General features: G+C 38.8%; 1 long non-coding RNA gene across 1 annotated transcript; it reads right to left on the bottom strand.

The window, feature by feature from the left end:
* Positions 1-5,130: 5,130 nt before the first annotated feature.
* On the bottom strand, positions 5,131-10,479 carry LOC125489432. Its single transcript, XR_007266983.1, has 2 exons — positions 5,661-10,479; positions 5,131-5,266 (listed from the first exon to the last, which is right to left on the bottom strand). It is a non-coding gene; the product is annotated as an uncharacterized LOC125489432 (long non-coding RNA).
* Positions 10,480-12,599: the final 2,120 nt, after the last annotated feature.

The raw sequence follows: 12,599 nt of genomic DNA, 5'->3' as shown, positions 1-12,599 counted from the left end.
TTCTTTCTGCCAGAGGTGTCCGGAGACTCCTTCAAAGAGTCTCCAGAGATATGGACGAGGCATCTGGGGGGAATCGAAGGATTACGGCAAAAAGGCTGGACGGTCTGGACGGTGTGCCTGCTACTGTTGATCGCCGAGAAAATCGCAGGCAAATTAGAAATAATGGGTCAGGGGGACAATCAAGTTATAAAAATTACTTCCAGAAGAAATCAATGATAGACATCATACATTCTTGTTAAAATTGCATAGGATATTGAAAAGAATTGGTCCTCCTCTCAAGCTGGAAGAGACCTGGACCTCATCTGACACCTATCTTATATGGGAAATTGATAATCCATAGAGGAGTCCCTTTAAGTATGAGCATGAAAAAGATAGCTAGACTTTTCCATCTGTCAAATGACATGTACCCAACCATAGAGTCATAACTATCCTCTCTTTCCGCGAATTGCATTGCGGCCTGTTCCTCTGATTTAAGTCCGCCAATCCCGTTCATAATATCCGGCTCGAAGGACCATGTGCGGAGTTGGGTCCGCGTGTATTTGGAGGCTGGATCGTTGCGGGAATTGCTATTTAGGGCGCGTTCCCACCGTGTCGTGACGACAGATAATCGTGTAGTTTTAAATGACGTGGCTTATATGTTTAAATGGAGGTGTTCACATTTAGAACGACACAATTTACTGTCGTCTACTACAATTTTTGCAGTGACGACACTTTGTCGTGACAGTGGGAACGGCAAGCACGACAGTCGTAAAACGATAAAAAATCGTGGACGGCAACTCTATGTACACACTCTATGAACACGTGTTTTCCCTTCCCTCTCGCACCCGCGCGCCCCTCGCGTCTGTACTCGGTTTGCTTTGTGCGTGTTAGAACTTGTCAGACTCCTGCGCATGGTGGACGTATAACAATGGCTAATAATATAACACCGGAAGTTTTAATTCCACTTGTGGAACAAAGGGCTGTCCTTTGGGACAAAACTTTAGACATTTATAAAGACAAAGGTTTGAAATTAGCCGCGTGGAGAGAAATTTGTTGCGTTTTTGAACCTAATTTTGACAAGTTGGAGGAAAAGGAAAGAAAAGATTTCGGTAAGTTTCTGAAACTTTTTATTTATTATGATACGTGTGCTGTAATGTTTTGCCAAGGTACGGAGCCTATTCATCTATACATCGTCGAACTCGTAGGTACTCTCTACATAAACAGCTCAGCCAACGTGAAATTGGAAAAACCTGGTACTGGTCCAACGTTTCCGATTGAAAAGGGTGTCATGCAAAGCGACCCACGCTGTACACGCTTTACAATATTCCTCAAAGAGGTCTTCAAGAAGTTGACACAGTCCTGGGAGGACAAGGACATCTATCAGATAATATTCCAAAAGAGTCTCATTATCATAAAATCCCCACATGGGAAGTTCCTACTCAACAGGGATCACATTCTCATGATCTCGGATATCTGCAGCCAAAGATATGTCCTCTATCTATCCGCAGTATTAGCTGAAACTCTCCATGTTTCTAATTACTTGCCTCCTGAGGAGTTGACTTCTGTCCTAAACTGGGGAGACAGACTCTTAAGAGGACATAATAGTGATAGATATTATCTCGGTTTTAATATCAAGTGACCCCCATCCATTGGGAGAATTTCAGCAGGATCTCATATCAAATTCGTCCAACAAATCACTTGAAGATAGAGCATCATTAGAAGAAGGTATTGAGCTTATCCTGTCTCTCTATGACAGTTCTCCTCATAAAGTCTCCCAGGCTTATGGTTTATACAGATTATGAGGACACCCTATCATTAATCCAGTGGCAGGGGTAATAGCTTTACAAGAAATAGCGAAGCAATATAGACACGTACATACACAAACTATACAAGCTGTTACCGGGAAGTTTGCGGAAACTTTTGTGAAAAGGTATTGGAAAAAACACGGGAGTTGGCCCAATGTGTCGTTAAGCGCTTTGAATTCGTTCCATCCAATATCTGTAGCCTACAGAAAGGGAACTGCCCCTCCGACCCTCCCACGAGAACAACTCAGTAATTGGGGATTAGTCAAGTTTGAAAAGACTTTCCCCATTGATCCTAAACTTGACATATTGCAAATGTTATCTGACAAATCAATGTCGCTAAATAAAGCAGACTTAATAAATGCAATTCAAAAGACTTATAATATAGGGTTTTCGGAGGCACGATCAGTCGTAGTACAATGGCTCCAATCAAACTTATCAGACCCCGAAGTCTTCTTAAGGGACATTGACCTTAAAGGATTTCCTCAACAAGAAAGAGTCGTAGGGGTTTGCCCGAAGGAAAGGGAAGGTAAGATAAAGGCAAGAATGTTTGGTTTACTGACATTGCACAAGTGGATGTATGTAGTCTTAACTGAAGCACTTATATCAGAACACATAATTCCGTATTTTCACGAAGTGACGATGACTGATACTGCAATCACATTAACCAAGAATCAGATAAAATTCACTAAGGATTCCAAGAAAAAGGCCAGGAAAATCTTCGGAAATATAAGGTATTCCAGCTTGGATTTTCAAAAATGGAATTCCAATATGAGAGAGGACGACGCCAAAGGAATTTTCCAGATGATAGACAACCTATTTGGATTTAAGAATTGCATATCACGGACGTACTAAATGTTCGAGAAGTCGTTTATTTACTTGGCGGATAGTTTCTTTCTGCCAGAGGTGTCCGGAGACTCCTTCAAAGAGTCCTGCTGTCAATTCTTCATTTTGGGGTTGGAGAGAGTGAAACTCATCACAAATTATAGCCGATTTATCTTTTTGACGAACACCTTCCCGATCGGCCACAAAATTATGTAGGACACAACATGCTTTTACAATGGCAGTAGCAAAATCAGAGGATACGTTTATCGGTCTGTGAAAAATGCGCCATTTGTTTGCCATGATTCCAAAAGCACATTCGACATATCTTCTTGCCCTGCTAAGACGATAATTGAATACCATCTGTATTACATCGAGATTTTTACCACCATAAGGACGCATAACATGTTTGCTTAATCCAAAAGCTTCGTCACCCACTAACACATATGGGATTGGTCTATTAAAACCACATAGTGGCTGGGGATCAGGCAATGGCAGCTTCTCGCAAATCATTAACTCGTACAGTTTTGAGTTTTGAAAAACAGTTGAATCGTACTCTTTTCCGTATGCGCCAATATCGACAAAAGTAAATTTATAGTTAGAGTCCACAACAGCTAGCAACACCATAGAAAAAAAAGATTTGTAATTAAAAAAGAGGGAGCCACTATTAGCAGGATTACACATGCGTATATGCTTTCCGTCGATGGCCCCGATGCAATGAGGAAAATTTGCTCTGACATCAAAATCAGATGCTATTTTTTGGAATCGGTCTGTTGTCATTTCAGGGATGTTGTCACGAAGAAGATGTTTCCATATAGCTTCGCATACTCTCAATATCATACATGCAATCGTAGATTTCCCCCGTTTAAATTTGAATTCTAAATCTTGAATCGTATTTCCACTTCCTAGGTGCCTGTAAAAAAAATTATTTAAGATTATTAGGACGACTAGTGCAGCGAAACTAGCGCCACCCGTCTATTTGTTCTTTTTCTTTCTGATCACATCATATTTTAAAAATCTAATTCCATAGTGCCCTAGTAAATGACTCATAGTATTTTTCGTATCAATTTCACAATTTTTCCTTTCAAAACCGCCGAGAAAAATTGATTATCGCCAAAAGGATCTCTATAGGACCTTAAAAAAAGACGTGATGAACCTACAAATATACATGTAATATTTGATTTTCATTTCAGGTAATACTGTTGTGAAAAAATGTCAAAGACACATTTTTCAAACATTAAAAAAAAAATTAAAGAAGCCTCGAGATCCGGCTCAGCCGCTAAAAAGCTTGCAAAATATCATTATTACAATCAGCTATTATTTTTAACCAAAATAGCACAGAATGCCACGGACGATAGTTTAAACTTAGCTGATGCATCGACCATGAGTTCTACAGATGATGTGCCTGTTCCTTGGCCGTCCCGCTATGTTCCTGTCACCAAAAAGAGAACATTACAATTGGATGATTTTGAAAAAGATACATTAGAAGCATTAAAAGCTCCTAAGGAGAAGGAGAATCGCCACTTGTCCTTTTTTAAAGGCATACTGCCATCTATAGAAGATTTTACCGAACTTCAGACCCTGACTTTCCAAACAAAAGTTTTACAACTAATCACGGAAATGCGCTATGGACAATCGACTCCACATTCGTCCTTTGCGTTTGAAGAGCAATTATCACACGGGTATCAAACCCGAAATTACCAAAGTACGGGTACGTACAGTTCAATAAACTCAAATTCTGCTGTATTTCAATCTCCAAATCAAGGTTCTGAAGTGTCTCAAAATAGCGAAGAGATTGAATATGACTTTGCAAACATGTAAGTGATAATATTGCCCTGAAGTTGATTTGAAAATCTATTATAATATATAAAACAAAGTCGTGTGTGTTACACCATTTGTACTTAACTCGAATAAAGCAAGTTGAAAAAATAAAAGATTTTCATTACTTACCTCAAAGTGATACCCAACATTTCTATTGGCTCCACTGGATTCCTCATATTAGTATACTGTTTCCGTATATGGGGCTCTAAGGATTGCAATAAACCTTCAAAAGTGGATACGCTCATTCGAAAAAAATTGTAAAACCTCTTTTCGTCTAAAACCAACTCTTGATATTCTTCAAAGAAAAAAAGTCCGTCACTATTCCTCAAGGCTATAAATGGACTGATCCAGTGTTTTCGTATGATTCTACGTCGATTTCTTCGGTGGCGAAGTAATAAGAGCAGCAGCACACGTCTTTCCCGATCCATTGTTATTACAGACTGTCGTACGTAGCGATGGACAACCCCTCATTATGCTACCGCTGCGGCGCCGCCGCGGCCACAGAGTACATTAATTATTCTGAGAATAGAGCTATCCGTCACACAATGATATCAGCGCCAGCTGTAGATGTGCCCAGGAACTAAATTTCATATATGTATATATAGCACTAATGGTAATACATAGGTATTTTGATTTATTTCTAGCTATTTGTATCTATTAAATACCTACGTGAATAAAATAACGGGGATAAATTAATACATCAGGATAAGGTTTTCGACATTTATTTCTTTTTTTATAATACTCCACACATAACATTCCACCAATAGCATTGGTCCATTTTCTGAATCTTCCAGCATCCTTATCAGGATTGGGGAACCTATGTAAGGTACTGGTGGTTTCACCTGCAATAAAAACATTTATATTTAACCAGCATGACGGAGAGCCGTGGTGGCGTAATGGAGAAGGCCTCGTCCTCTCAATCGAGAGGCTGTGGGTTCAAATCCTGGCCTGTACCAATGATATGGAGTTCATAGTTTAATGCCGCGCGGGATACTGGTTTCTACTCTTGGTTTCGCTTGAGCGTCGATGAACTACGAACGCGATCCATTACGGTATCGCCGAGTTGCTATGAATACGGTATCAGGTCCATTCTTTTGGCAACCGAGTTGTACATAGCTTTATAAGCCGCCACTAAGCACCAATCCTTCAGCTAGATTACATCAAACTTAATTTTACTACGGTAGACACAACACTCGTCCAAAGTCGGAACATTAATTAGTGAATATAGGTACTTACGTTTTTCATTCTGGTCACAACCAGGAATAAAACACTTATGTTTCGACGCCATAGTACAAAATCCAAATCAAGGTCAATTATAGTACTCGCAAAGGTCAGAAGGTGAGGAGGCAAATCAGAGTCCACGAAAAAGCTAGAGTTGTCGATAAAATCACAAAAATCCGAAAAAGTTATATTTTGTATTATGGCGGCCGTAATAACAAATAACGTTCCGTATTATGCACACATTGCGTGAATGACATATACACACTGAAATATTTTGTAGTATGCAAATTCTATATTTTTTAAACATATTGATGTCAGTATTAGTAATATAAATATATATGTAATGTTTTATTTTATTAAATTTTCGTGAATGACTAGATACTAAAATATTTAATAACTATTATAGCAGTTGAATTTGACGTAATATTTTGACTGTAAAGAAACGTACCATTGCCGGAGTTTTAATAATTACCAGTATTAAAAATAAATAAAAGTAAAATAATGTTGCCAGATATTATTTGGACTAAATTATCATTATTATAATTCCCATTACAGCGCCATCTATAGATGTGCTCACAAACAAAAAATTAGAGCTTGAAAAATAAGAGTGACATTTTGTATTAGCTGAAAAGCCCATGGCCGCGGCTCCGTAGATCGTTGCGACGCCGCTGCGACGCCGCTCTGCCCGTGTGGTCGCCAGCGCGGCGAAATGGCTTGCGGTGCGGCGCCGCGCCGCCCGTGTGGTTTGGCTCTTAGACAGGAAACATTGGTGGAAACACGCCACATCGAAGATGATTTTCATGACGAGTTCACCTGTGGATCCACTGGAGATGGCAGTGAACAAAGTAGTTCACATGGTGACCAAGCAGGTCACAAGTATACCAAACGTTGTAAAGGATCAAAAGGAGATCAGCTCCTGGAATTCTTTTGGCGATTTCCAACGTCGCCAATAAATAATATTTTTAACAATACTAATTGGTTCAGTTCAAAGTGGAAATACTTACCGTTAAATCATACGCACATAAAGGCTGTACAGAGATTGTTTTAAAGACAATTGTGTGACATGACTTTTTATGGTTTCGTTTAGAACTAACAGAGTTCACAGAGTTTTAAAATACAAACAAAGTGACTGGTTAAAAAAAAATATTGATTTGAATACTTCAATGAGAACTTCAGCCGTAACCGTAACTGATTTAGAAAAATATTTTTTCAAATTAATGAATAATGCCATATTTGGTAATAATCTCTGATCTGCCAATTTATCTCGGCTCTTGCATTCTGGATATTTCCAAAACACTGATGTACAAGTTTCACTACTCATATATAAAAAACAAATTTAACGATAGGTTAAAATTGATGTACACTGATACTGATAGTTTAATATATCACATTCAAACCGAAAATTTACACAGCGACATAAAGTCAAATTTAAAAGACTATTTTGATACCTCTGATTATTCAATCGATATTCGTCATAATTTTCCACTTCTTAACAAAAAAAGATAGGATTTTTAAAGATGAAAATAATGTAAATATTTTCAGAGAATTTGTAGGTTTACGTTCAAAAATGTACGCAATCGAGGTAGAGAATGATTTTATTGCTAAGGCGAAGGGCATAAATAAATCTGTAACTAAGACGTTTCAGCTAAATGACTATAAAAGATGTCTATTTAATCAAACGCGAAAAATCGATTGTATGTTAAGATTTAAAGAGATTAAATCAATAAAACATGTTACATTTACACAAAAATGCTCCAAAATTTCACTGTCTCATAATGATACGAATTGAAAATTATTTGAAAACTCAACTGATACTGTTGCCTGGGGGCATTATAAGATGCCTGCAGAACAGCGTTGCTGATGGTTCCCTGCGGCGCTCCGCTCCCTATATGGGGAGTTTTTCATCGACCTTAAGGAATACTTAACCAAGGATGTTAAGGGACCTGAGCAATGGCGAAAGGCTCAGTTCCTCCTGAAGGCGCCACTGGACTGCGGTTCGCCACAGTGGGACTAGCTCCAGGCCCTGTAGCACGAGACGCTATTAAGACGCGACTAAAGTTCACCGTCGTGCTCGCTCTATAGGCTGCGCGATGTGAGTGAGCGCGATGCAAAACTCTGTCACGTCTTAAATGCGCCCGTACTAGCCCTTCAGGCCTTCATACAACGCGTGAAACCGCTCTTCGGAGTCGACTTTCTACAGCGAAGCTATAATTTTTTTAACAATGTTAGTGCTAATATGTTTATAATATAACTTTTTTATTTAAACGATGAATTTACATTTGAGTTTAACTTTATCAGTGTGTAAATGCCATCAAATTGCATGCGTTGATTGCCTTTTGGATTAGGTACATTATTACCGGCCCTGGTCTTTCTACATTACGCCAAATTCTCACCGAGCGCGATAAGGGCGTTACAAAATGTGTTTCTCATTCACTGGAAATTAAAAATGGGAGCGAAAACACAGAAAGCGCAAAACAATGTACATTTGACAGATAATTGGATTTTAGCACTACTGCATCCGATGAAGATACTTCATGCTGGATTGGTGTAGGAGCTTGATATCGGTGAGACGCAAGTCTATGACGCTGGAGGTTGATCGAGTACCATTTCGAACCAATCAAGAATCAGAAATAGTGCAGATATTTGTGTAAAAACAAAGCTTTTAATGAAGGAGAAGCTACGACTTCTATGCAACACACCTGACGGGATTGCAATGGAATTTCATCGAAACTTTGGAGAGCGATTTAAGACAGCAACATCAGTTTCCCAGACACTGGTATTTCAAGGATCTGTTAGCCAAAGACTCTCCACAGCAAAGCAATGGCAACCGGCCAACGACTTCGGGATCGTCTACGGTACTGCCGGTACTGGTTGGATGAGAAAGGCCAAGGACCGAGTGTTGTGGCGCTCCTTCGGAGAGCCCTATGTCCAGCAGTGGATGATTATTGGCTGATGATGATGATTTAGATAATAATAGCACGGTGTTGGTTTTCTATAATTAAATGTAAAATGCAAAGGCATATTGAATAATTGGCAATTACTGAAAAAGTTACGAAAAATGTCTCAGTGAAGTAGGCCTAAAACCCTTCCTTCATTAGAAGGTGATGCCGTGCGATGTGGCGGGTGGAGCCATTCGACTTGAGAGACGCCGATTTCGTAAAAAACTACCGGCTCTTTAAAGATCTCGGGAGGAACCTCATCCAAATAGTGGAACTGCTTATTCCTCAGAAGAGAATTGATTTAAAGACAAAAGTGCGTTTGTTTAAGTTGTTTGTTTATAATTATACATTCCACACGTAAGGGACGTGATTCATGTGATTAAATGTCACCCAGTTCATGTCACGCCACGTCGGGAAGAAGACTACACCATAGAATATCCCGTTTCATATCGCAACAAGAGCTTCAATCAGAAATAGTGCAGATATAAGGAGTATGCACGAGAAAATAACCAACTAGTGCTGTATTAATGCAAAAACAGGTCTTTTAACTAAGGAGAAGCTAGGAGACTTCTATGCAACACACCTGACGGGATTGCAATGGAATTTCATAGAAACTTTGGATAGCGACTTAAGACACCAATGTCAGTTTTCCAGACACTGGTATTTCAAGAAAGCAATGGCAACCGGCCAACGACTTCGGGACGGTCTAAGAAAATGTCTGAAGGCTGCAGGGCGTAAGAACAACGATCACGACCTTTTCGGCGTACTGTCCGGCAACGATGACGTGGCAGTAGCGTCAGTATATCACCACTCCACTAACTCGTCGATGACCACAAAGGTTGCTGATGGTTCCCTGCGGCGCTCCGGTCCCTATATGGGGAGTTTTTCATCGACCTTAAGGAATACTTAACCAAGGATGTTAAGGGACCTGAGCAATGGCGAAAGGCTCAGTTCCTCCTGAAGGCGCCACTGGACTGCGGTTCGCCACAGTGGGACTAGCTCCAGGCCCTGTAGCACGAGACGCTATTAAGACGCGACTAAAGTTCACCGTCGTGCTCGCTCTATAGGCTGCGCGATGTGAGTGAGCGCGATGCAAAACTCTTGTCACGTCTTAAATGCGCCCGTACTAGCCCTTCAGGCCTTCATGCAACGCGTGAAACCGCTCTTCGGAGTCGACTTTCTACAGCGAAGCTATAATTTTTTTAACAATGTTAGTGCTAATATGTTTATAATATAACTTTTTTATTTAAACGATGAATAAAAACATTTGAGTTTTACTTTAACAGTGTGTAAATGCCATCAAATTGCATGCGTTGATTGCCTTTTGGAGTAGGTACATTACTACCGGCCCTGGTCTTTCTACATTACGCCAAATTCTCACCGAGCGCGATAAGGGCGTTACAAAATGTGTTTCTCATTCACTGGAAATTAAAAATGGAAGCGAAAACACAGAAAGCGCAAAACGATGTACATTTGCCAGATAATTGGATTTTAGCACTACTGCATCCGATGAAGATACCTCATGCTGGATTGGTGTAGGAGCTTGATATCGATGAGACGCAAGTCTATGACGCTGGAGGTGGACCGAGTACCATTTCAAACCAATCAAGAATCAGAAATAGTGCAGATATAAGCAGTATGCACGAGAAAATAACCAACTCGTGCTGTATTTATGTAAAAACAAGGCTTTTAACGAAGGACAAGCTATGACTTCTATTTATATAACACACTTTTGTTGGATAAATTAAATAAATACATTCGATTATGGTATATAAATGGGGTCTTACCATCTTCACTTAAAAATGATTCAAACGTGATTCCTTTTTACACCCCTTGTAAAGGACATCCTATCAACTCTTCTTTATTAAATAATACCGATGAGATAGATAGAGTACATATCATGCAGGCACATTTATATAACACACTTTTGTTGGATAAATTAAATAAATACATTCGATTATGGTATATAAATGGGGTCTTACCATCTTCACTTAAAAATGATTCAAACGTGATTCCTTTTTACACCCCTTGTAAAGGACATCCTATCAACTCTTCTTTATTAAATAATACCGATGAGATAGATAGAGTACATATCATGCAGGCATATTGTAACAATTGTACAAGATCGGAGACTAGCACATCAATTTCATTAGGTAGCTACTAATAGTTAAATATCTGGATAGGACAATGCAAATATTCTGCATAAATTATGCTTCAAATGTCTATGTATTTCAACTAAGTTGTTTTTTATTCACAGATTAACTGGAAATGGAAGAAAAAGAAAATGGGATGATGTTATCACCCCTTCAACGTCGGCCGCTGCTACGAACAACAAGCCCTCCCGGGCAGCCCTCCAGGCAACCCCTCTAGAAGAAGATACCCCTCCAGGCAACAAAATTAAATGTGATGCGTGTCAAGTTCACATCGGGAAGACGTACTTTTCAGTGTTGGTTTCCTTTCCTTGGAGTGTTGGAATTATTTTGGATGAAAACGATGGTTCAGAATCTGAATTCCTTTCCTTGGAGTGTTGGAATTATTTTGGATGAAAACGATGGTTCAGAATCTGATGGAGATATTAAAACTGTGTCAAGAAGCAATGAACAAAAAAGATTTGGAAATGAAGAGATTATTTATGAAAGTGACTTCATATTGGAAGACAATATTGAAATCAATAGTGCACAAACAGAAAGAGAAAAAGTTAGAGAGCGTATCATGGGATACATTCAGGCAAGTCCTCTTCGATTCAGGATTGTACATGACATTATCGCAATTAATGATGGGAGAAGCTGCGATGCAAGTATTTCAGACGTTATTAAAAAAAGTGCTTTCAAAGGAACAATCTTCTGGGTCAGTAATCACGGAAACAACCACTACCACATTGTCCACGATTGCTCATACATCGGATCAACGTGCAGATGTCAACGAATTAAAGAAATCAGAGAATTGTGTGGAAGACCGAGACTTAATCGCAGAGTTCTTCGGAGTTCACAATTTTCAGCAGAGCACTGGCTCAATCTCGCAATCTATTTCGAAAGTGATGAACGGAGTGCAATACACTTTGAAATCGCCGGGCGAAACTGGACACAATGTGATGAAATTAGAAGTATATCCATACGCAAAAATAAGCAACTTAGACAGGAAACATTGGTGGAAACACGCCACATCGAAGATGATTTTCATGACGAGTTCACCTGTGGATCCACTGGAGATGGCAGTGAACAAAGTAGTTCACATGGTTACCAAACGTTGTAAAGGATCAAAAGGAGATCAGCTCCTGGAATTCTTTTGGCGATTTCCAACGTCGCCAATAAATAATATTTTTAACAATACTAATTGGTTCAGTTCAAAGTGGAAATACTTACCGTTAAATCATACGCACATAAAGGCTGTACAGAGATTGTTTCAAAGACAATTGTGTGACATGACATTATTTATTATTATTTATTTATTTATGATTTCGTTTGGAACTAACTAAAATTCACAGAGTTTTAAAATACAAACAAAGTGACTGATTAAAAAAAAATATTGATTTGAATACTTCAATGAGAACTTTAGCCGTAACCGTAACTGATTTAGAAAAAGATTTTTTCAAATTAATGAATAATGCCATATTTGGTAATAATCTCTGATCTGCCAATTTATCTCGGCTCTTGCATTCTGGATATTTCCAAAACACTGATGTACAAGTTTCACTACTCATATATAAAAAACAAATTTAACGATAGGTTAAAATTGATGTACACTGATACTGATAGTTTAATATATCACATTCAAACCGAAAATTTACACAGCGACATAAAGTCAAATTTAAAAGACTATTTTGATACCTCTGATTATTCAATCGATATTCGTCATAATTTTCCACTTGTTAACAAAAAAATATAGGATTTATAAAGATGAAAATAATGTAAATACTTTCAGAGAATTTGTAGGTTTACGTTCAAAAATGTACGCAATCGAGGTAGAGAATGATTTTATTGCTAAGGCGAAGGGCATAAATAAATCTGTAAATAAG

Source organism: Plutella xylostella, chromosome 14 (assembly GCF_932276165.1).
Source record: "Plutella xylostella chromosome 14, ilPluXylo3.1, whole genome shotgun sequence".
Lineage (NCBI taxonomy): Eukaryota > Metazoa > Arthropoda > Insecta > Lepidoptera > Plutellidae > Plutella > Plutella xylostella.
The sequence above is the reverse complement of the archived record's forward strand: the minus strand, read 5'-3'. Positions and strand labels throughout refer to the sequence as shown.